This window comes from Thermobia domestica, chromosome 8, assembly GCF_964235325.1.
Source record: "Thermobia domestica chromosome 8, izTheDome1.hap1.1, whole genome shotgun sequence".
NCBI classification, from domain to species: domain Eukaryota; kingdom Metazoa; phylum Arthropoda; class Insecta; order Zygentoma; family Lepismatidae; genus Thermobia; species Thermobia domestica.
In genome coordinates, this window is record NC_137461.1 from 287,666,097 (window position 1) to 287,690,654 (window position 24,558).

The 24,558-nt window shown below is 37.4% G+C and overlaps 1 protein-coding gene across 2 annotated transcripts in view; it reads left to right on the top strand.

The window, feature by feature from the left end:
- The window catches only part of LOC145693683 (peptide methionine sulfoxide reductase MsrB-like), a 131,792-nt gene that overhangs the window by 82,904 nt on the left and 24,330 nt on the right, over positions 1-24,558 (top strand). For both annotated transcript variants that reach the window (XM_081769930.1, XM_081769931.1), the window contains exon 3: positions 14,388-14,489. The gene's annotated coding sequence lies outside the window, so the exon portion shown is untranslated. The remainder of the gene's footprint in view (positions 1-14,387; positions 14,490-24,558) is intronic.

Sequence of the window (24,558 nt, forward strand, 5' to 3'; positions counted from 1 at the left end):
CTTGTTTTTTCTGTTTTATTTTTTTGAGAATTAATATTAAATTTGAAGTCAAAGTATAACAGATATAAAAGTTTATAATTGCCCGGTTACATTTTAGAACTCCTGATATATATATATATATATATATATATATATATATATATATATATATATATATATATATATATATATATATAATGAGATTTATTTTTTATAAGTATGGTTCGATCGCAAGTGTTGATGTTCGTGACGCTGAAATTGCAGGGAATTATAAACTGACACGCGCTATATTGGCATCTATTCGCAACAGTTTATTGAGAATAAATCATTATTTCTAGCTACTACTTCCTTCATTTGGCTATGTGATAGATTGTTACGGTATACTAAGCTTAGTCATCTCTTGATGGAAGTCACAGTGGTAAAAATTCAAATTCTATAGCTATAAGCTCTGGGAAGGAAATTTACGTAGCTATTCTTGTATACAGCTTTCTGAATATTCGAAACTTTCTTCCCTTAGTTTGTATAATAATAATAATAATAATAATAATAATAATAATAATAATAATAATAATAATAATAATAATAATAATAATAATAATAATAATAATAGCTACCGTAATTTTCACCGATGGGATTTCCCCCAAGAGCCGCCATTGATGACTCAGCAATACTATAGCCGTAAAAAAAAATGAAAAAGTGGAACACTGTGCTTTTTTCGTGTTGTTTCTTTTTTCTCTCGAACCACAGCCAATTAAATATCACTACAGAAGCATACCGGTGAGTTATGAACGAAACGTAAATAAAATAAATGGTTCTTGAGAGCCTTTCGTACCTGAGTTGCATGTTCCGGCTTTTTTCACACCCGACTTGGCAACATATATTTTTATTTTTTTTTTTTCCCCTAATTTGCTACTGGCCATTAAAACGAAATAACGCATCTCATATTCTTTAATTACATTTAGTTGAAATAATAGGGTTTAAATAACTTAGCAGTGTAAAATACTGTAATTTCTGATTTATCTAGATACTGTCAACACATTAAGAAGACTTACATCAGTAACGTAAGTCAGAAGAAGAGAGAGAAGGGGTTGTTTCTCATCCGTTTGAGATTTCTTGTTGAGTGTTAGACAACGGAAAGTGATTTCATGCATCGTTCAATTGCTTTGCTCTGGCGGCCGAGCGTTTAACGCTCTCTGGTTTGGGAGCAGATGCTATTGTCTTAAGAACAGAATAGAAAGAAGGAAGTCTTAAGTCTTATAAAACATTAAACAATTCTTTCTAACTGATCTTTTGTCATCATTTATAGGGCGTGATTCACTAGTTAACTTCGGATGTACAATATAAATCATTGCGAAAAACAAACAGCCTTGAACATCAGAAAAATGGAATAGACGAATTCTACAAATATGGTGGATCCAAGGTAACAATAACATAAATACTAGTGGTACAAGAAAGCAATAGATGTTTTATTTTTTTGTTTTTTATAATTAGGAAGATTTTACCGCCTTATCCTCGACCGATTTAGACTCCAACCGATAAGAATAATATTTAGGCCTAGAAAGAATACGGCATGGTTTATGGAAAATTGGCTGTTTTTTAAAAACCTTTTTTTTTAACGTGAGATACCCTGCTCGTAATTGATTTCAACACCAAGAAATACGAGAATTAGAACGCTTAAAAAAAGAACTCATATTTCACAAATATATTTTCACAAAATTCACAAATAAATTAATTTTACGTAGTTTGTCGTAGCTGGGATCAATGGCGGCGTAACAGGGGACCTGCGGTACCTCCGTCCCACCTTCCGAGGAGGCCCCGCCGGTAACTGACGCGAAAAGTCAATTGCTCGTTAGTTAATGGAGCATCTAGATGGTGGTTGGTGATAACACAGGGCCCTCTACTCTGATCAAAATCACAACTGACTATCTAAAACGAATTATAAAGATACTATCATCATTATAAAATAAAATATAATCAAAAAATGTGAAACATATTCCCTTCACTTTCCTATTGTAATTTAACAGAAAAGAATTAGGTGAAGTCAGCAGGCCCGGGCCTGCAGATGGGTTAATCCGGCCCTGGCGATGCATATTTGTGCTTTTCTCAAAACTTCTTGTGCGCTTGGCTATGTTTGCTGAAAGGAAGACTCCACAATCTCAATAACTATGATTATGTAGACTACAGAGAGAGAGAGAGAAAGAGAGAGAGAGAGCGAGAAGTATGTTTTGCATACACTGTAAAAAATGAAGTGTTGAAACAACACAAAATGACTACCACTTTAGCGTATTACTTGTGTGTTAATTCAGCACCAAGCTTTTTTTTTTTTTTTTTTTGCTAGCCGCTTTTGGCTAGCACCCACCCAAAGGGTCACACCCTTTATTCAGGGATGAGGGAGAAAAGGAAAACTCAATGGAGATTGGTAAAAGGTGGATGGTTAGAAGCCAGTTTTTATTTATTTCTTTATTTCCATATACTAATAAAAAAAATCAAAAAAACAATGTTGAGGGAAGCATCAATTCGCAGCAGCGGGACTTTCTTTGAGCTGCAAGGACATTATGGACTTTGACCATAATCATTCAGTTAGGATGGGATGAGATGAGAATGAGGTGCAATAGACATCACAACAACAGGGAGATGGTTAGAATAGACACATGCATGTTATCTTCTGATCCAGGGCTACTCTGGATCGTGATGTAGACAGTGGGAGGCCTAGTGAAACAGTAGGACTACTGTGCCGTAGATGGAAAAATGAAAGATGAATCAAGATGCGTGATGAAGTCGGCTACGAGAGGAAGGTGAAAACTATCTGGCGGTAGGGAGTAGTAGTAGAGAGTAAAGAGTAAAGATAAGGGAGTATGGCGAAGTAAGGTTGTTTTGCGGAAGGTGGCGTCGAAGTGCATAGTATCGAAGAGAAGTGGGTGGTGGTTCTGGAAGCGCTGAGAGATGTATCGTAAACGGAGAGTTTCAATATGATAGAGAATATGGGGAAATGGTGTACGGGCGTATAAATCACGGGTAGGGCTAGGAAGACGTATTCGGAAAGCAAGCCGGAGTGCATGGCGTTCCAGAATTTGAAGGCGTTTGTAGAAGGGCGGAGGAGCATCAACCCAAGCTGTAAAGCCATAAGTGAGGACTGGTCGGAGGAAGGCTTTATAGGTATTCAGAAGTGTGGTAGCAGAAAGACCCCACGTGGTACCGGTCAGGCGACGAAGAAGATTAAGACGAGAATAGGCCTTTTTACAGATATACTTGAGGTAGGGAGTCCATTTGAGGTGTTGATCAAAAATAACGCCTAAGTAGGTGACTGTTTTACTGAGAGTAATAGGAGTGTGTGAAATGTGAAGATGGAGGTTGGCGGGGTTACGATAGACTCGGGACCGTTGACCAGGTGGTAAGAAGATGATCGCCTGAGTTTTTGTGGCATTGATGGTAAGTCGCCACGTGTTGCACCAAGAAAGAAAGGAATCGATGGCGGGTTGGAGTAAGAGATTAAGGCGAGACATCGTATTTCCTGTAGCAAGAAAGGCAGTATCGTCGGCATATTGAAAAAGGGTGACATTGGCGTGTAGAGTAGGAAAATCTGCAACATAAAGAAGATAGAGAAGGGGTGAGAGAGCCGAGCCTTGTGGAACACCGGAGTGAAGGAAAATGGGATGAGATAGATGATTGTTAATGGATACGTAGGTAAGGCGACAGGTTAGAAAGTGATAAATAAGACGAATGTAACAGTAAGGTAGTTTGAAGTGAAAGAGTTTATAGAGAAGGCCCAAATGCCATACCTTGTCGAAAGCTTTTTCGAGATCAAATAACAGAAGGCAGGATGGTTTGGAAGTGTTGAACTGGTTGGTGATGAAAGTAGTGAGGCGGAGAAGTTGATCTGAGATACTAAAGGAAGGGCGGAAACCAGCTTGATGGAGAGGGAGTAAATTATAAGCAGTGAGATGGGTGTGGAGACGGGTGACAAGGATACGTTCAAGAATTTTGCTAAAGACTATTGTGAGTTGGATGGGGCGATAAGAGGAAACTGAGTGCGCTGGTTTGTTGGGTTTCAGAAACATTAATGTGGTAGAGGTTTTCCAGGGTATGGGATAAAAGCCAGTGCGAAGGATGAAGGTAAAAATAACGGAAAGGAGGTAATGTAAGATATAAGGACCTTCCTTGATATGACGATATGTGATTTTATCTATGCCGGTGGTAGTGTTCTTTTTTCGAGAGACGGTTTGACAGATTTCCGGGACAGTGATGGGGACAGTGAGTGGGTTGTTTAGAGAAAGCTCATGATCGGGGTGAGGTTGTAAGTTCGGTGAGGAAAGGTTTAGATTATCAGTAGGATGGTGGCGAATAGTTGGATCAGGCGCAGCTGGAGTGAAAATACCTTGAAGATGTGTTGCAAAGGCGTTGGCTTTGGTGGTATCGTCTGAAAGAGGATGATCGCCATCGAGAAGTGGGTAGGGGGTACGGGTACTTTTGCCAGTGAGTTGATGAAAACGCTTCCAGAACTTGGTGGGATGAGAGGTGTCAGCAAGAGTGTTGCACGTTTTAATCCAGCTGCGGCGCTTTAATCCACGAGATAATTATGTACTGTACGTTGGTACTGGCGGTGGAGACGAAGGGATTCAGGATTTCCTGTACGGGTAAAGTCTCGATATAGTTGGCGGGAGCGTGTGATGAGCGAGAGATAGTGGGGTGGGAGTGGCGGTTGGTGTGGTTTGATTACAGATTGCGGGATGTATTTCTGCGACGCTGAGTGAATGGTGTTGGTGACAGTGTCAAGAGTCGTATAGAGTTCTATTTCTGTAGTTGGAGGCGAAACATCAGACAGGTTTTCAGAGATGTAGGAGCGGTAATGAGCCCAGTCAGCTTTATCGAAACGAGGAGTGGTTCGAACTGGTAAAGACTGGGTATCAGAACGGGATTGCCGGAGAGGGATGGTAAGTTTTACCGGGACATGGTCGCTCCCAAGGGGGTCTAAGACCGTGATCGCACAACGTGCGGAGAGATTAGCGGATGTTATTACCACGTCCGGGGTGGAGTTACTTTCGGGACGAGTTGGTTTGGGAAGAGTATGAATGAACCCAGTAGTGTGAGTAGTGATGTACGTTTGAAAGTCTAGTTTCTGGTGGGCTGAGCGGCTATGGAAGTTCAGATCGGCCATAATAATGAAAGAGCGGAAATGAGAAGAGATGTAGTGAAAGAAATCTTGCGGGATGGGATGACCGGGACGAACATAAAGAGTAGCAACAGTGACGGAAATATGTTTAAAATAAAGCGTAAGAATGAGATGTTCAGGAAGATTAGGAACAGTAGAGAGATGCTGGCGATAAGCAATACTGGGTGGAAATCCGATGGCGACTCCACCATTAGCACGACGTGCTGGAAGAGCATTATCATGTCGAACTAACTGATAACCAGAGAGACGTGGATGGAGGCGCGGGGTCAGATACGTTTCGTTTAAAAGAAACGTAGTAACATGTTCTTCCCGTAGTAGTTGCTCAAAAAGAGGTTGATGTTGTGATAGGGAGCGAATGTTCAAAAATAGAAAGTTCAGTTCCATGATGAAAATGACAGCGAAAGTTAGTTTATGTGAGAGATATTGAAGAGAGTCACACTGTAGTTTGGAGTACATCGGAGTGAAAATAAACAGTAGGACCAGAGTATGTGGCTTGAAAGTCGACGTGAAGGATGGCTTTTGCTGTCTGTTGAACCTGTTGTAAGATGTGATGACGAAGGAAAGGATGGATATTCTGAAGAGTTACGGTGATGAAAGATAAGAATTGATTGATGGTGATTGGCTGATATACGGATGATGGCGGAGGAACAGTAGTATCTTGGGTCCCGTGAGGACGGAGAGGAACAACAAGTTCTGGTTTGAAAGGTTCGGCGGTTGGTCGGGCTTTGCATTTGTAGCTATAGGTGGGGTGATTAGAACCACAGGTACTGCAAAGTGGAGGTTGCGTAAGATTTGTGCATGTTTTGGTAGCGTGAGGTCCGGAGCAGAATCCACATTTGGGTGTATTCGGGCATTGAGAAGTGTGATGAGAGTTATGGACTTGGCAGATCTCGCAACGGACGGGGAGGGGTGCCGGTGATTTAAAAGGTTCTACTCTGTGCTTTTTACGATAGATATAAGCGCCATGTGAAAGAAGATTGTCGATTGTTGATGATGAATTTGTGAGCACACGGACCATGTACGTGTTTCCAGAGGCGTTTTTGATTCGAATACACTTAAGAATAGTGTGGCCGTCAAGTTTGAGTTCCTCGGCAATCTCTTCATCAGTATAGTCAGGTGGTACTCCTCGAGTAACAACTGAAAGTGCTGGTGATCGACGAGGTGGTGGAGGTTGTTTCGTAGTAGAAGCAGGTAGTTTAGAAAGATGAGCGTTCTTGCCAAAGATTTCATAGGAATATGTATTTAACAGTGTAGCAGCCAGGGTGGAGTCGGGACTTTTGATGATGATTCCTTTACGGGTTGAGACTATTTGACTGATGTTTGCACGTGGAACGTATTTGGTGAGTCGAAGGTAGAGTTGCTTTAGATCCTGATATTTTGGGTCGTAATTGGTGAGTAGAAACGAAGATAGTACTGGAGACTGATGATTGCTGACGATAGGCGGATCCTGTGAACGAGGTAAAGATGGAAAGTCTTTGTCCATGTCGAAATGACCTGAAGTAGTAGTAGATGATGATGATTCACTAAGAGTATGTAGACGTTTAGCTCGTGGTGATTTTGACTGAGGATCCTCTGTAGAACGAGGCGAACGTGAGCGTTCAGGACTAGGTTGATGTTTACCACGGCGTTCCTTCCGTCTAACGGAAGAGCCGGAATCGATGTGAGTGTGTCCTGGAGAAGACATAGCAAGTGAACACAAAGATGATACTACAAATACAGGTATCAGGTTAAAGACCACCCATTTGGATAGTGGTCTAGGTGAGGAAATGCCCCAGTCTAAACGTGTCGCAACGAGCTACCCTTGGCTGAGATAAGTCTGATAGCTGTTGCTCAGCGAATATCTGTCGAGCAAGTCCCAGGATCGAGGACAGGAATACAAAAAACAGCCGTTCTGACGTTTGGTACGTCACAGCTGATGATGTCGATATTACTATCGACTTGAAAGATGCAGCACCAAGCACATCGACTTCCGAGCATATCAGAAATAATCTGGTATTATCTGAGAGAATTTGCATTGATATTTATCGTTTAATATGAGCAAAGCTTTGCAAAATGTATTTGGCAGTTATGCGAAGTGACGAATAATGTTCTATGTTTTCTGTAATCGATCACAATAATATTGTTGTAAACCTGTGAAGCGTCTGACAACAGTTACAAAGGCAACAGTTCTGCCATCTTCTGTTCACATGTGGAAAGATACAAGAATAACAGCTAAAGAAAACAGATGGAAGCACTGCTATCTGTGTAGCTGTTGTCAGATGATTCACAGGTTTACAACAATATTACTGTGACCGTTTACAGAAGATATAGAATGTTACTAGTTACTTGATGTAAATGCGAAATATATTTCGCAAAGCTTTCTTCATACCGAACATTAAAAAACAATGCAAATACTCACAGCCAGTAACTAAGTATTTCTGATATGCTCCGAAGGCGAAGTGGTTGATGTCTTTTCTGCACTCATATTTTGCACTAATCTTGTGTTTAGATTTTTTTTATTAATCTTTGTTTTGGATAATTTCACATAGACCATCATCAAATTCTTTAAACAACAGTGTAGTACAATCTGTGCCAAAGAGAGGGCGTAACTCTCTAATGGCTAGGGTTAGAAATAGTCTTTGAAATTAAATGATGAATAAAGAATTTCTTAAATTCCTAACCCTTTACTACTACTACTACAAAAAAAAAGGGTTGATGTTGAATTGACTCACAAGTAACACGCTAAAATGGTAGTCATGTGTTGTTTTAACACCTCATTTTTTGCTATGTAGTGAGTCAGGCATGGTGGTCCCGAATAATTCCTATTTCTTGTCTTAACCCCTGTTCCACGTTTCCATTTACTAATTTGCTGATTGAGTCTCGGATGTTAGTCTGGCTTGTGCTTTCTGTTGTATTGTGTACATATATTAGATGAACACACATTTAATAGACAATTTATATGGTACAGTCATTAAAATACAATATTTGTTACCTAACTTGCTGCTTGCTGTTAAAGTGCATGTGTATGTAGTACCGTCAATACTGTATATACATTGGAATATTTCAGTGGAGCGAGAAAATAAAAAGGAACAAAACTAACAGAAAGAAGTATCAGAAGTTTCAACGAAGTTTATGGGAGTTTATCTAATAAGTACACTCATGTCCAAAATTTTTGTCGCATGTCTATAAATATGTTGTTCTACGAATATAATTTGATACGAATTCGCCCGGTATTTCTTATAATGTTAGTGTGTGTATAGTCGGTAAAGGCATGTACGTGGCAAATTTTATGTCAAAGAGCAGTAAATAAGAACTATAAAACGAAAACAAAACTTTCTTCTCCATTTAGCAACATTTTGTTTTACTTATTCTAATTTTCGTATTTATAATTCTTTTTCTATGAAATTGAGCACAAATACGTATTTCCCGATTATACACATAGTATCAGTATTAAAAGTGCCCTGCAACATCATTATCAAATTATATTCTTACAAGAAGACAGTTATAGATATGCGGCAATCATTTTGGACATGACTGTACATCTTAAGCAGAGTGCAGTTACGTTATTGGTAGCGTTGATAGGCTCAAATATATGCCAGAGAACAATTAGGAAAATAGTGATTCTGCAAGTTTAAGGTCTCTTCCTGTATAGTTCCCTGATTCAAGGATTCGGAAGCTGAGATTAAGGATGATGTTATGGCAAGTCTTGTCAGAGCTAGTGACTATGACAGTGATCTCTCAGATTATGTAGAAGGACACACACAATAGTACGAAGGTGATTCAGAAAGTAATGCCTCCAAAGTGTTACCTTCATTTGTGTATGACAGATAGCACCGATACAGGTATCAGTGGGAAGCTTGCAATGTCAGCTACAAATGGTGGCATCATTTTTCAATATAGTCCCCATTACGGTCAACACACTTGCGCCAACGTAAAACAAGGCTTTTTATGTCGTCAATGAAGAATTGTGGTGGCTGTTGGTGACCCCATTACCGAACTACTACTTCCACCTCCGCGTCACAACTGTAGCGTTGGCCCTTAAGGTGATCATTAAGTTTGAGGAAGAGCCAAAAGTTACAGGGCGCAAGATCAGGACTATAGGCAGGATGAAACAGCATGTTCGTCCACTTCGGTGCTGATCACGAAGATTTACTGCAACAAGATTTTGGTCTTTCACACTCCTTGCCCACCTCCGCACAGTGCTAACGTCAACACAAGCATCCCCATAAACTGCAGTCATACGGGGATGAATGTTCTTAGGCGCACAACCTTCCGCCGTCAGAAATTCAATGACAGCCCGCTGTTTCAACCGGACGTCACCACTAGATGCCATGGATTGCTCCATTACTCTGGAACGAGAAAAGATAGGAAGATGAAACAAATGACATTCTATAGCTTAAGTATCAGTGTAATAATGATAAACATTTCAGAATGTTTTCAGTACTACAGTATTAGCCAAGTAGTGGGCTTAGGGGCATTTATTTTTGAATGTCCCTCGTAGCTATTGCCAACGGATAGAGATTTAGATTCCTCTGTTCCGCTGCTGACTTCATTTAACAGTAATCAGATGAAAGTGAAGAAACGCTAAAAGTATGCTGTTCCGATTTCACACTAATATATCCCAATAACTTCGATGATGTGGAATCATGCCAGGATTATAAAGACAACATTCGTTCACTTAAATGCCCATACGTAGCTAAAGATCTGGGCTTTTCCATGGGGCTCTATTATAAGAGTTTACCAACTGCACTCGAACTACACTTTCTGTATCTGTCGCGTCATGTGAACGTTTCTTCGGTAGAACGGAGCTAATGAAATCGTACTTGCGATCCACTATGAGCCAAGGGTGTTATCTCTATCGAGCATTCGCAATTACCAAACTACCGAAGGTTTTATTCTGAATGTTAATGCAAAAACAGCAGTGGCGCCCCGTGGCATAATAATTTGGTAGTTCACAAACAATCAAAAACTTCTGGCGATTGTAATCTACGATACGGAAAAAAGGAAAGAAACGTTACCATAATATAATATTGTAAACATAATTGTGTATGTTAAGATACAGTAAAAAACACTCAATACTTGGTGGTTCACGTGCTCAGTTGAACTGCATAAGGTGACGCCACTGAAAAACAGGCTAGTGAGATAGTATAATGCTAGTTGGAAATATCATATTATGTAACAATATGTACTCAATAGTCATTTATACAAATCATACTGCACATAAGTCCCATAAAAATAATAATGTACAAAAAATAAATTACATAAAAATAAATGCCCGTAGAAATCTGACTGACAATCTCTACTCGGTGATTGGTGGTAACGGAAAAGAAGAATTCTGGGTAAATAGCGGTAGTGTGCACTCACACTGCTTTCTCAAGCTGATGTCGTTGACGTTGTATTTGCCCCGGCCCTAGTTGGGCTTAGGTTGCCTCTGGATGGGCTAAATTCACCCCATATTCTTGAGATGAAAATGATCGAGAAACCACAAGACAAATGTAATCATATAGTATCAGAACTTTACATAGTTGTTAGGAAAACTATTATTTTTATATTTCATACAGGTATATGCTTCAACCTTAGAGTTGGAGGTAAACTGATAGTTTTGGTAGTCTTATGGTCATTCGATTTCAGCTCTAAGCACGTATAGAATGAGAGACGTCAACACCTCCTACGCCGCATCGTAAGCGAATTGCGAATCTCTGGCTCAAAGCCATTATGCTGAGATAAGGTTTTTCTGATTGACATGTTTGACGTCATTGAGATGAAATAATGATTTTGTTTACTATCGACAATACCGGAGTCATACAGTCTAGCAAGATTTCCCTACAAGCAATAACTAATTCCTCGGTCGCAATAAATTTATTGTTGGAAATTTGTCTCATTTATGTCGTCATGTTATGACTGAAACATGGAACATGCGTTGTAAATATTTGGATACATATTGAGTTGTTGCCTCATGCTGAATTTCTTCGATTAGAAAAACATTTCTATATTTATAAAGAGATGTCTTAGGCAGTGTGAGAAAATAAAATGTAAATTCAATAAACTATTAATTGCTTAAATTAGGTTTAAAAATTGATTACCTCATTATATATTAAAATAAATTTTATGTTTAATTAAATTGTATTATTTTGTTTTCTTATATAAAATCTTTACAGATAAATAAGAAGAAGACATACAGTATCTTTATTAAGTTGAGCCGATTAGGACGAATCAAGCCGCTAGGTGGCAGAACCGTCCTTTTATACCATGCACATTATTTACTTACTGTACACATTTACTTTGGTTTAAATATGTCTTATCGAAGAAAAACCACATTTTCCGGTACACCTATTAATAAAACCGTTAATGGTAATGAAGACAAGACAAAGCCGCATTTGATCATCTAAAGAAGTAATATATACTCGTATTTTAAGATAAGAAATCTCGAGATGTATTAAAAGTCAAAAAACTAGTTTTCTCGACATTTTCCCATCATATAGCACCATGTAAATAAAAGGAATGAAAACTGAAATATATGGCAGATCAAAATCCAATGAAAAAAGCTCATAAAACTGGATAAGCTCTCCAAGATAAAGCTAACCTATTTTAGGGGAACATAAATTTGTAAAATCTATGGAAGAAATGTGTTACTTGATTTCACAATAGGATTGTATAAATGACCAAAAATATCTCTCTTAGATGTATAAGGCAGAAATATGAAATCCAAAGTGTGTTCTTTACCATATGTTACTCCATAAGGAAGACATGAAGTGAAGTGCTATGTGAAGGTAGTATACAGACTGATCATAGAAATGTCGGAAAACTGTGTCATATACAAGACAATTGTTTCTATGTCATATAAAGTGTTTTTTCCTATCCTCGTTTATGCATATCCCACTATCGCGAACGCCCCTGCCCCCTACGGAAGCACCACGTACGGACAACCTTTTTGTGCTCCTGCCTTGACTGTTAGATAGCATTCTCGCCTTTTAGTGGCCACCTAACACAAGTTAATTGGCGCTTTTAAGTTGTTTCGTGTTTTTATACTCAACTCTCCTAAAGTCAATCTGCACTCAATAATACATTTCCTCCCTTAAGAAACACTTTCAATCCGTCAGCAAGAATGTATTTCGTGCTAAGAGAAAATACTCCATGATTAGAAGTTCACCGCCCCCCTAAAATAGAATAGTACCCAAACCTAATGCTTCTAAAAATTGAATGAAATGTTTACCATCAAAGATGTCAAATTAAATTAGATACTGTACACGCTTGGTTCGGGTTTAATCTAACAATGTTTTGATTCCCGACTTCACACACACACACACACACACACACACACACACACACACACACACACACCCACACCACACACACACACACACACACACACACACACACACACACACACACACACACACACACACACACACACACACACACACAAACAAACACAAATCAGCCATTTACTTTTTCTTTTTTTAAACCATGCATTCTCTTGTCTTAATGTATGTATATTTCAGTTATTCATAGAGAAAGATATTTCAAAATTTAGACCAAATATCTTAAAGTTATTCTGCAAGGTTTTATGTTTTAATTGTATAAGCATTGGTAGTGTTGGATTCAGATTTTCTCAGTTTGAGTGTTTTGAAAACCTAAAAGGAATATCAAAATGGAATGGAACTTGTAATTTAATGTTCCATGGTTATGCCCTGTACGCCAAAAGAGACAATTGACTAATGAAAATGAATTATGAAATAATTAGAAGATTACGAGTGGGAGAAAACGGGGGAAACTGGAGAAAGCCCATGGACACGGTGTTGTCCACCACAGACTCATGGCCAGGAGAAATATAAGTTTTATATCAAACATGCTCGCAAGAAAGAGAGTACTAGTTGGTACTCTTAATGCAGGGATGCAAATAAGCAACAAAATTTTACTAGCTCAAGTAAAAAGATACTAGCCCACATCCCACCATAGAAATCATTTACTTATCTTTGAAATAAATAATATTAAAAACTCTCTCACATCAATGAACTACTCGCCCCGGGCGAGTGGTTATTTGCATTCCTGTCTTAAAGTATACCTATCTGTGTAAATTACGTTTAATAATGATCCAAAACATTCCAGGTTTATCCCTGGCGTTCGTTGCTGGATTATGGCTTCAGACTAGCTAACAGTATCTAGTTCTTAATGCAGAGTATACAAATTACCATTCTCAAATAGGCAGCCAGAAGATATTTGCCAACTCTAAATACACTTTTGAAAAACTACTGTAATTTTTAAGTTCATGAAACTCACGCAAAACCCTCAGTGAATAGATAAAGTAATTTACATACATTTACGATCATACACAAGAGTACTAGAACCCTGTTAAATCTACATACAAAATAGTAATAGCAATCTATATATGAAATAGGACCGGAAATTTGAACTTGTCCACTCATTAAGAAAGTCCTCCATCGTTAGCAATATGTCAACTGAGATATGGCTACATTCAAATCTACATCATACTGATTTCAGTGGTGCCACCCGAAAACGTTATAAAATCCCATCTCGAAAGGCAGAAATTCCCATTTTGCTTTTAAATTCCCCATGCAAGTTAATTTTCAAAATTTATAAAATATGAAAATTGAAACGACTGTATGTCATTTACTTTTTCTCAAAATTTGAGTGAATTATTCATAAATTTCGATCTTCTAAATTTCCAATAAGTGTTTATTTTTCGTAATTAGCAGAAACTGTTGAAGTTGTTGATGAAAACAAACACATTACGCGTTTTATCATAATGTTTAGTTAAATATAATAAAACTATAAAAACTTTATTCTCCAATTATTCCATGTGGGACGTTTTAAAAATTGGTTTTTCATCATCGTTTGGTAATTTACTTTCTTCCGTTCATGATATTTTTTTTAAAAACTCCAAAGTACAATTTACGTTCCTCTTTTTTTTTATTATTTATTTAGATTCATAAGTTCCTGCATAAATCACTTTCACAGAAACATGCAGTTTCCAACAACAAAATCTGACAATTGGCTCTGATTTCACGTTGACTGAAGCATCACTAGCCTACATTCTGCTCATAGAAAATTTTGTTGGCGTCTATGAAATGGATATGAAAAATCACATATATGCTGGAAATTTTGACGAAAATTCTCTTTATCCCACAGAATGGAATTTTCCCCACAATTGGCATCACTGACTGGTTTGATATCTATGTTGGTCTGGTCTTGACAACTATGAAGCAATTTATAAATTATTTTCTTCTTTCTTTTCCAGTACCCTTGTTTTGTGGAAAATGAGGTGATCACAGGCAATTCATCTATATTAATTGGCCAGCATTGCTCTCGTCGTGCCTATTTAGTTCATTATTAGTAGTAGGTGAGTATAAAACATAAGGTTAGTATTACATACGAAAAAGTAGAAGCTGATTAATATTAAAAGTACTACATGGTATGTCCATGATAACTCACGTTACGTAATGACGTATGTTTTGAAGAATACTAACTACAAACTAACTTAAAAGCTTTGCTTTTTTTAAAAAAAAGTAAAACTGTCATATTAATACAAATAATTACCAAATATCGTCATTTTATATGATACAGCAAACCTAGGAAAAAAATAAAATATTATAGTAACTCACGTTACAAATTTTTCCCCTGCATTCAGAGGCTATGATTTTTCAGTATATTTTCTTTTGTCCTGACATAGCTATGTGCATGAAATTACTATGTAAGGAAGGAACACATGTAATTTAATTATGGCAAAAATATTAGTTTTTTATTTACATTTTATGACTACTTATTTTAATGGAATATACACAGCTTGGTAACTCACGTTAAATTTGTCAACAACCTTTTATTATTAATAGACTTCGGAATTTTAGGCACCAAAAAGTTTAATTTTAGGCGCCTAAAATAGGTACTAAAAATAGGAAAATAGGCGCTAAAAATTAAAAATAGGCTCTAAAAATAATAGTATAAATTATTACATACCCCTTTTTATTAACATCTTTTGTTTTCAGTGAATCAGGTGATTCATTCAGTACACAACTTGCTCATTCGTAATTTTGGAAACAGTAAATTACCAACAGTTTCTCAAAGTTTTCGACTGTCAATCTCTCTCTTTTGTCTGTAAGGATCATCTTTGCTGCCGAAAACGATCTTTCCACTGAGACAGATGTTACAGGAGCATACTTAAATTTCGATACATTTTTCATTTCCACTTCGTCGGGGATGGTTTCATCCTCTCCCATCAAAACTTTCCCTATACGAGCCAACACAAGAAATCCCTCATTCTTCTTCACTACACTTTCCCACTTACACTGCACTTTTTCCCCAACTTTCCCCGTAGCACTTTGGATTTTCTTTTCGGCTTCGTTAACTACTGACACCTGTTCACTAAGTGGCTTTCCCGTAGCTTCCAACTTAGTGATCGTCGTAGGTAAGAATGAAAAATTTGACTTGATATATACAAGATCTCTTTTGAGAATGGGATCTTTGAAAAGTTCCTTCAAAACTGAAACACTTGCAATGTTTTCCACACCAGGAAGTTCGCCAACAACACCAGCAATAGCGTCCAAGTTCTCTGCGTAATACAAAGCTGCTTCAAGCCATGTTCCCCAGCGCGTTAGGACAGGTTGTGGAGGAAGAGAAATGCCAGGCAGTTTTTCTTTAAAGACAGCGATTCTCGATGGGGCTTTGCAAAAAGTTTTTTTCATGTTAGAAATGAGGGCATTGACTTGAGGAAATTCGTTCCTGATTGTTTCAGAAATTCTATGAAAAGCATGTGCTACACAGGTAACATGGATGAGGTTGGGGTAGAAAGGTTTTAGGTTCTTAAACGCAGCAATCATGTAAGAAGCTGCATCTGTGCAAAGAAGAAGAATTTTAGAATCATCCACACCACTAGGATACAGAAGTTGCAAACTTTTGTTCACGGTGTAAGCAATTGTCTGGGCACTCACTTTCTTAATTTCCTTGCTACTTAACAAGTGAGGAGTTGAAGGTCCATCTTCATCAAGTTTTCCTACAACAACATTCACTATGTATCTATTGCATGCATCAGTAGTCTCATCGACGCCTACCCAAATGCTGGAATCGCCAATATCCTTTCTGATTGTATCAAGTGTATTGTTGTATTCAGAATCCAAACACGTTTTCCTGAGTGTTGACTCACACGGTATCGATTGCTGGCACCACTTCTGTAAAAACTGTCGGAATGTTTCATTTTGAAGTGTGTTCCATGGGATGTTGGCAGCGACAAGGGCTCTAGCAAGATCCGCATTAAATGTGTTCGCAGTTCCAGATTCAGATCCAGATCCAGAAGGCTGAGTTAACTGTGTCTGTTTCTGTTGTTTCTTCGCTTTAGATTTGGCAAGATGTCCAGCACCATCAATGTGTTGCTTTAAGTGGCACTTCTTTTCCTGAGAAACCTTAAAAAAAAAAAAAAAAAAAAAAAAACGCTTAGAAATATATTTTCAAATGCTTCTTACAAAACTAGTGAAGATGGTGGCGTTTTAACTTTAATTTCGGTTTCAAATTCTCTAATTTTCTTCGTGTACATTGCGACTAGTATTTTCAAACGGGTCAGTTCGGGTCAGCTTATTGTTGGACACCCTCAGTAACGGGTCGGGTCAGGTCAGCCTAACTCGGGTCACGAGTCTGGTATCGTTAGACCAACTCAGTTCACCAGTCGGGTCGGGTCAAACTATCTCGGGTGACCCGACTCGACCGGTGAACTGAGTTGGTCTAACGCTACCCGACCCGTGACCCGAGTTAGGCTGACCTGACCCGACCCGTTACTCGAGGGTGTCCAACCAAAAGTCGACCCGAACTGACCCGATTGAGAGCACTAATTGCGACAACTACCATCACTGTTTGCTTGCCTTTCTGGTCGTAATGTGCTTTTTTTTTTTTTTTTAATCGGTGAACGTTACATTATTGATTTAAAGTTGACAAAAAGGCAAACTTGTTGGTCTACCTCGTTAAAGACCAATATACCCCAGTCCCATTTCGAATCAGAACAGATCAAATAAAAGACTAATCGATGAGCATTTTACTTCAGAATAATCCCCAATTTACAGACAGAAGCAATAAAATTGTATATCAATATCTGAGAAATAATATTTAATTTTAAGCACTGTAACTAATTTAATTTTAAGCACTATATTTTATTTAATTTCGAATGCTGACACACTCCAACTTGGCAAAAATTAAAACATAATTTGGCAATATTTTGTTTGAGATTTGGATGCCAAAATAATTGCATGAAAAATTTCAAAATATCGTCCCTTTAAAATTTTCTTTAAAACTGTAATTTACAAAATTTTTAACTGATTTGAACCAAATTTTCCCCAAAATATGATTAAAATGTTTCAGTGTGAAAATCAGTGACCTGTCAAAAATTTAAAATAAGGGCCGTTTTAAAATTTCAAAAATTCAAAATTTTTGCAACTATCAACTGACAGAAACCAAAGTTAGAACGAAAATAAAGTATTAGCAATGCCTTAGTTGAGCGTGAACATCAGCATGATACAATAAATAAAATTGGCGTTTTTTATTTATTTTTTTTTTTGGAAATTAGTTGTCTCTTGCGGCCCTGCGACAAAAGGTGTATGGATATTCTTCATCAGGAGAGAGAGAGAGAGAGAGCAATCGATTAGAATTCCTTTTTTTTTTTTTTTTTTTTTTGGCTTTGGGGAGAGAACATCAGAGACAAATTCTTCCTTTCTTAAGATCTGTCCTAAAATAAAATTATCCGCAATTGTAATTCTTGTTAGACGAGTGTCAGACTGTTCTTTTCTTGCCCCTGTGTGGAATTTATTTGTCTGTAACTATGGATGGAAATCAATAGCATCTTAAGACAATAGACAGTAGCACCTCGAGCAAAATTGATAAATAAAAAAACAAAGAGACAAACAAGTTTCTGCTTCGTAAAACAAGTTCTGAGACAATCTATGAACCTCAAACGCCGTTATTTAACTATTAACAGATCTTTTCTTTCTTTTTCGAGAAAAATAACAAAAAAAAAAAAAAAAAATGGCCTTTAAACATTTTTCCTATCTTTTATGCTTTTCAAGATATTGACATTTCTAGTTTTTCTTTCAAACTGAAATCCTCGTTTTTAGATATTTTCGGGATGAAAGGATATATCCAGTTTCCTTAACTTTTTAAAGATAATCAATATTGGCATTGCACATTTCTTCTTTCAAACTTTTGGAACTGTTGGCATTTAAAAAAAATTGAATCCCGCCTTTCTTAACTTCTTTCGTATTTTTTTTTTCTTTTGAAAAACGAGATAGCAAAAATATGTTTTCTTAAGCTCCTGAAACTGTCGAGTAATTGCTGGCATTAAACATTTTTCTCCGAAAAGAGGACCCCTTTTGGAGTTACTGACACAATATGTCAACTTTAACTTACATTGTTTTTAACCTTTACCGCTTTTTTTCGGGGGGGGGGAGTCCTTCGGAAAGAACCGAGAATGCCATGTCCGCTTTTCTCAAGATCCCCGAGAATCCCTAAAACTGTTGAATGTGTAAGTCTAGACACTTTCTTCCATTAGCACTTTCAAAACCATCGTTCATATATTTCATTTAAGCAGGCTGCTAGAAGTCTTTACATTTTAAAGATTTTCCTGTGTTACAGGATTATTTTTATGTTTTTTCTTAACTGATCTAAATTCCATGTAAATTAGATTTTCACGAGTTCAGCAGCTCAGTAACGTTGTCTCTTAAAATAGTTAACCTCCCATTGATAAATGTTTTACTTTAGCTAGCTATACAGAAACAAGGAGGGGGGGGTGTACAATTGATTTAATTAAATTTATAAATTCTGTAAATAAAAATAGCTTTTCTTACCTGCTTGCTGCACAATGGACAAAAGATTATTCTTCCATCGTATGTTAGATCTGGAAATTCTTGCAACCACTGGCGAATCAAGGTACTTTTTGAAGACTTCTCCTTTGGCATTGTTGCGTATGATACAAAACTTCTTTTTAAGAATCCTCAAGATCTGTGACTGGGCTGTAAGCCGTTGAGTCCAATTGTTCATGCGTTGTAGAGACGATGTATCGTTCTTGAACTACGTGTTTAAGATAAATCACTGCACTGACCCGAAAATGATACATGGATGGATACTCCAGTCAACTGAACCGCGTCACTTCATGAATCGTTTCTGTTCGTGGACTTTGGTTTTTCCCAAATATTGAAAGCGAAGACCCGAAGAGATTCTTGCTTCAATAGAGCTGTGTGTTGATTTGTGAATGTGTGTGTGTGTAAACTATTGTCCAAATTCCAGAGAGCTGAACGGATCACAGAAGAGCTGAAGTGAGCCGCTACAGAAGAGAAAAGGTGGAATAGTTCCAAGAATGCAGAACGGCAGGGAGGGGAATATTGGTTACTGCGATATGCACTTAGCAATAGCTTTGGTTTTGCCCCTGGGGAAAGAGAGACAGACAGAAAGAGATAGAGATCTTTCAGTACAGTGTCTGCAGGATGCAAAGGGATGGTTTGTCTTTGTCTTTCACAAATGGGCTTGACCTTGAGCAGAAATAGCTCAACTTTTAGAAACAATTTTTTACATACAACCACCCTCTGCGTTTCACTTCTTCATACGAGTTAGACTAAAATTAGCCTCGACAAACACACTCACTCTGCCTTCAGATTTGTCAATTAAATTTCACTCAACACTAAAAAAAAAGTTTATTTAAAAAATACAGGAATTTTGTATTTTTTGCAGTTTTAGGCATTTTTAGGCCAAAACGGCCAAAATAGGCGCTAAACTCCATTTTAGGCATTTTTAGGGCACTTATAAAGTGTTTTAATAGGCTTAATTCCTCATGATTCGTAAAGATCCGAAGTATTTTTTACTTCCTATAAAGGGAACAAAATAGGCATTTGCCTTAAAATCCGAAGTCTAATTATTAAGTATAAGCAACATACATTTATAATAACTTGAAATAAGCACAGTTTAATTAAGTTGAACATTGAACTTTACTTTAAGAAAAGGCTTCATATTAATATATCAGTTATGTGAAATTAAACTTGCAAGAACTTAAATTTAGAAATCTTCCAGAAATTACACATTGTTGATGTATTTTACTATACTACCTACGTATAACAATTTAATTAACTATGTATGTATCTTCCCTAAATCAGAACAATGTAATGTATAAGAATTTACTGAAAAGTAAACAATTTACTGATAGTAAATATTTTTTTTTTTTTTTTTTTTTTTTTACGATTCCAATCTTAGCAATAACAATCTTGGTTTGATCGAATTGACTCAAAACACAATCCCTCAGCTTATGTTTTTTGACCTTCTTTTAACCATCAAATTAGTTGTGAAGTTACGTAAGTTGCGTTCTATTTTTAGCTTTTGTCTGACTAGTTCAATACCTCTTTTCTGTATTGCCTTCGTCATGGTACTAAAAAGAATGGGTTAGGAGGGCTGAGATATGTAGAAAGTAGAGGAATGAAATATTGACTCTTATATCTAGAAAACGAAATATAGGGCTATTGCGATCTTGCTCGTAAAACTTTGGCCCTGTGTCGTGATTTCGATTTATTTCTCCATGTTCTAAATACACTTCTAAGCAATGAATAAATAAATAAAAAAAAAACATTTATAAGAAACCGAGGCATTCTAATAAATAAATAAATAACTCCTAATACAGCAGCTCTTAAAGCCAGGGCTCCACTCGGATTCTGGCATTCATGCCTTAGGAGTGCTGTGTGATCAGCACATCGGTTAATATTCGTTTCCTAGACTGGAATTAGCTAATTTCTCCTTTGAAGTAGCTCCCCAGTTGTTCTCATGACGCTGGATGAACACTACAATGCCAATATCATTTGGTGAAGACGAATAGTCACCCATCATTCCTCGGACCAAACCCAGCACTGCTTGACTTCTCTGATCTCATGAGAAGTGGTATTCCAGTGTAACTAGAGCGTTGATCATGAGAAGCGGTATTCCAGTACGACTAGAGCTTTAATCGTGAGAGGCGGTATTCCAGTGCGACTGGAGCGTTGGTCGTGAGAAGCGGTATTCCGTTGCGACTAGATCGCTGGTCGTGAGAAGTGGTATTCCAGTGCAACTAGAGCGCTGGTCATGAGAAGCGGTATTCCTGTGCGACTAGAGCGTTGGTCATGAGAAGCGGTATTCCAGTGCAACTAGAGCGTTCGTTGTGAGAAGCGGTATTCCAGTGCGATTAGAGCATTGGTCGTGAGAAGCTGTATTCCATTGTGACTAATCATTGGTCGTGAGAATCGGTATTCCAATGCAACTAGAGCGTTGGTCATGAGAAGCGGTATTCCAGTGCGACCAGAGCGTTAGTCGTGAGAATCGGTATTCCAGTGCAACTAGAGCGTTGGTTGTCAGAAGCGGTATTCCAGTGCAACCAGAGCGTTGATACTGAGACATGCGTAGAATAGAAGACTATATTATTTGTTAAGAAATTCAAATAAAAAGTACCAATTACCATGATGAGATATAATTACAGTTGAAGTGGAGAGACACAAATAAATAAATAAATAAAACTCCTTGCACTGAAATGCTTCAACATGAAAGAGTTTACGTATGTAATCTTCCATAACTAAAGAAGAAGTATAATATTCGGGACACCTCAAACCATTAGCTGACCTGTTAATTACATATGAAATACATGTGAATTGCATATGAATAATTGTAATTAAGTTGCAAACTTCTGATAACTGTGTAATTTTATTCTCCCCATTCCTTATTAGTAAGGGGAATTTAATTTCAAAAATATTAAGTGAGGGAATTTTCCCTTTCCACGATTTTGCACCCTGTAAAGTAAAAATACATAAAAAGGAGTTCATTCCTCACAACCTACCGATATCATACAACTCCAAAATTCTTTAAGTTAACAGGATAAAATGATTTTTAAGTTATTTTCAGGTCTCTCTAATAATACATAAATGTATTTTTTTGAAATTTTTATGCGTATACAGCCTTGGATGCAATAAATACGAGGCGCATCCAGAAAGTAATATTCTCAAAGGCCTTGAACAGAAACAAAATAGAATTGAATGGAAACATTTATTGTACCAAATAAAAGATGTGTTTAACTATTTTTCAACATTTTCACCACCGGAATTCATGCATTTATCATGCCGTGGGACCAACTTGTCTATGCCTGTATCACAGAACTCGGCCGTCTGAGATTGGAGCCACTGTTTAACAACTTCCTCTGTATCTCCGTCATTCTGAAAATACTAATACTGACCTGACAGGAATCTCTTGAGGTGTAAGAACAGATGGTAATCGCTTGGGGTGGCTATACGGTGGATGATCCAAAATGTCCCAGCCGAACTGCTGCAGGAGATCTGTTGTCTGGCGAGCTGTGTGTGGGTGGGCATTATCGTGCAGCAAGACAACACGAACAATAAGCATCCCACGCCGCTTGTTCTGACGACAGGTTTCAATCAGCGCTATGCCGTCTGAGTTCAAGAACTTTTATCACTACTCGCACTTCACATGCAGCGGGAGCTGGAATAGGAACGTCCAACTTCAATCACTGCCAGACGCTACAGAGAGCACTAGGGAAGTTCCGCTGTGCATGCGCCATGCTAGGACCTTACTCCCTCACATGCATGCAGTTTCTTCGCTCAACATACGATTTCCTAGTATGGGACGCCTAGGAAAGTTACTTTCCGAATGCACCTCGTGAATAAATTAAAAAGAAATAAAACAAAATAAAAATGATAAATAAATAAAACTTAACCTTTTTATTTCTTAGTTTCTCAGATTACACCTTTCGCTTTAATTAAGCTTGATTATGCTTATTTTACTAAATTTTTAAGCATTAATATGTAACTTATCATCTGATATTCTGTCGTTTTCTTTCTCTTCCTTTAAATGTCATAACAAAAACGAAATAACGGTAACGGTATGTATCAAGAGGTAGCATTTTGTTTTCGACTAATGAGTTTACGGTCTCTTATCATGACGACCTTTTTTCTTTCTTTCTTTTTTTTTTTTTTTTTTTTTTTCAAATGCAGTTTAAAGTGCAGGCCGTTTTATGTAGAGTAGGAATAGAGCTGCTACAAAGAGTGTGTTGATTAAGTGTGAAAGTTCTAAATCTAGAATTTATTTATTTGTGTTAATAGTTTAAAGAAAAAGTAATGTTTCCATGGAGAATAAGAGCATTTCTATTTTCATACTCTTATTTTATCATTGTTATTCACGTATCAGACAGCCAGAAAACTCCAATGGATACACTACCAAATAATGAACACTGTAAGTACTTAAAAAGGAATTTCATTTGAAAGTAATGTGTTTCACAGATTGTAGATGGCTTGTTGTTTACATTTTATCAAAACGCTTCTAATCTATTTTATTTAAGAACTCTTATTATTATTATTCACCTCAACTATAGGTTGGTGGGCAACATGGAAATTTTAAAACTTTTCTCTCTCTTGGGAGAGCTGTTATAAACTTTGATAAGGATTTCTTAGACAACATCTAAGAAATAAGCACATAATAATAATATAAGACGAAAACAATGAAATATGTAATAATGACTGAAATAATGGTAAGTTGCTAATGGAAGACAATGCCGTGGCGTGGAAAATCAGCGACCGGGGCCAGAGTATACGACGGCGCTGCCGTACATATGAGTGAGGTCGATGGACCAGCCGCGAAGCGTAAGAAAATTTTCAAAAATAAACCCCGCTTTTTCTTGATTTTCAGGCCTTTTTAAAATTATTTTTTCCTTCCATTGTATATACGTACGTGCACATGCATTTTCCTAACATGAGTAACATTATAGAACCACTTCCTAAAGCACGAAGAGGATTTAAGTACTGTAAAGGGCTTCTCTCTGGATAGTCCCCCTGTAAAGGGCTCTCTCATGTTCGAAGTTGGATGACTATGTTTGCGTAGTCACCTAAAGTCACCACCATGAATATAGCTACTCTCAAATTTTCCAGCACATGAGAGATGGGTGGAGGAAATATTGACACCTGTAATGCACTTGTATAATAGGCTTAAAAGATTAACAAAGCTATAACTGGAATTTATACGAATTAAAATATGAAATTAAGCCACAATGATCTCGAAAACTCGACATTGTGTCTGGCAGCTTATAGTACGTACATACTAGTAATATTCCAAGTAATTCTTCTTCTCTCTTTTTCTTTCCTTCTTTTCTTTTTTCCTTCCAAATTTTTCGCCCCCTTATTTCGACGCTCAGGGTCGTCGCCCCGCTCGCCCGCCTCCCTTCCACGGCACGGCATTGATGGAAGAAGATAAGAAATTTAAGTAAATAATTAATGACACTGATGATGTAATATGGAGAAAAATCAAAAAAGAGCTGTGGAGAGAGTATGATGTCCACAATAAGGTTACATCACTTGGAACCAAATGAAAAACTCACGAACCTCTCGTAATAGGAATGAAAATTGAAATGCAATCTTTAAGTTTTACGC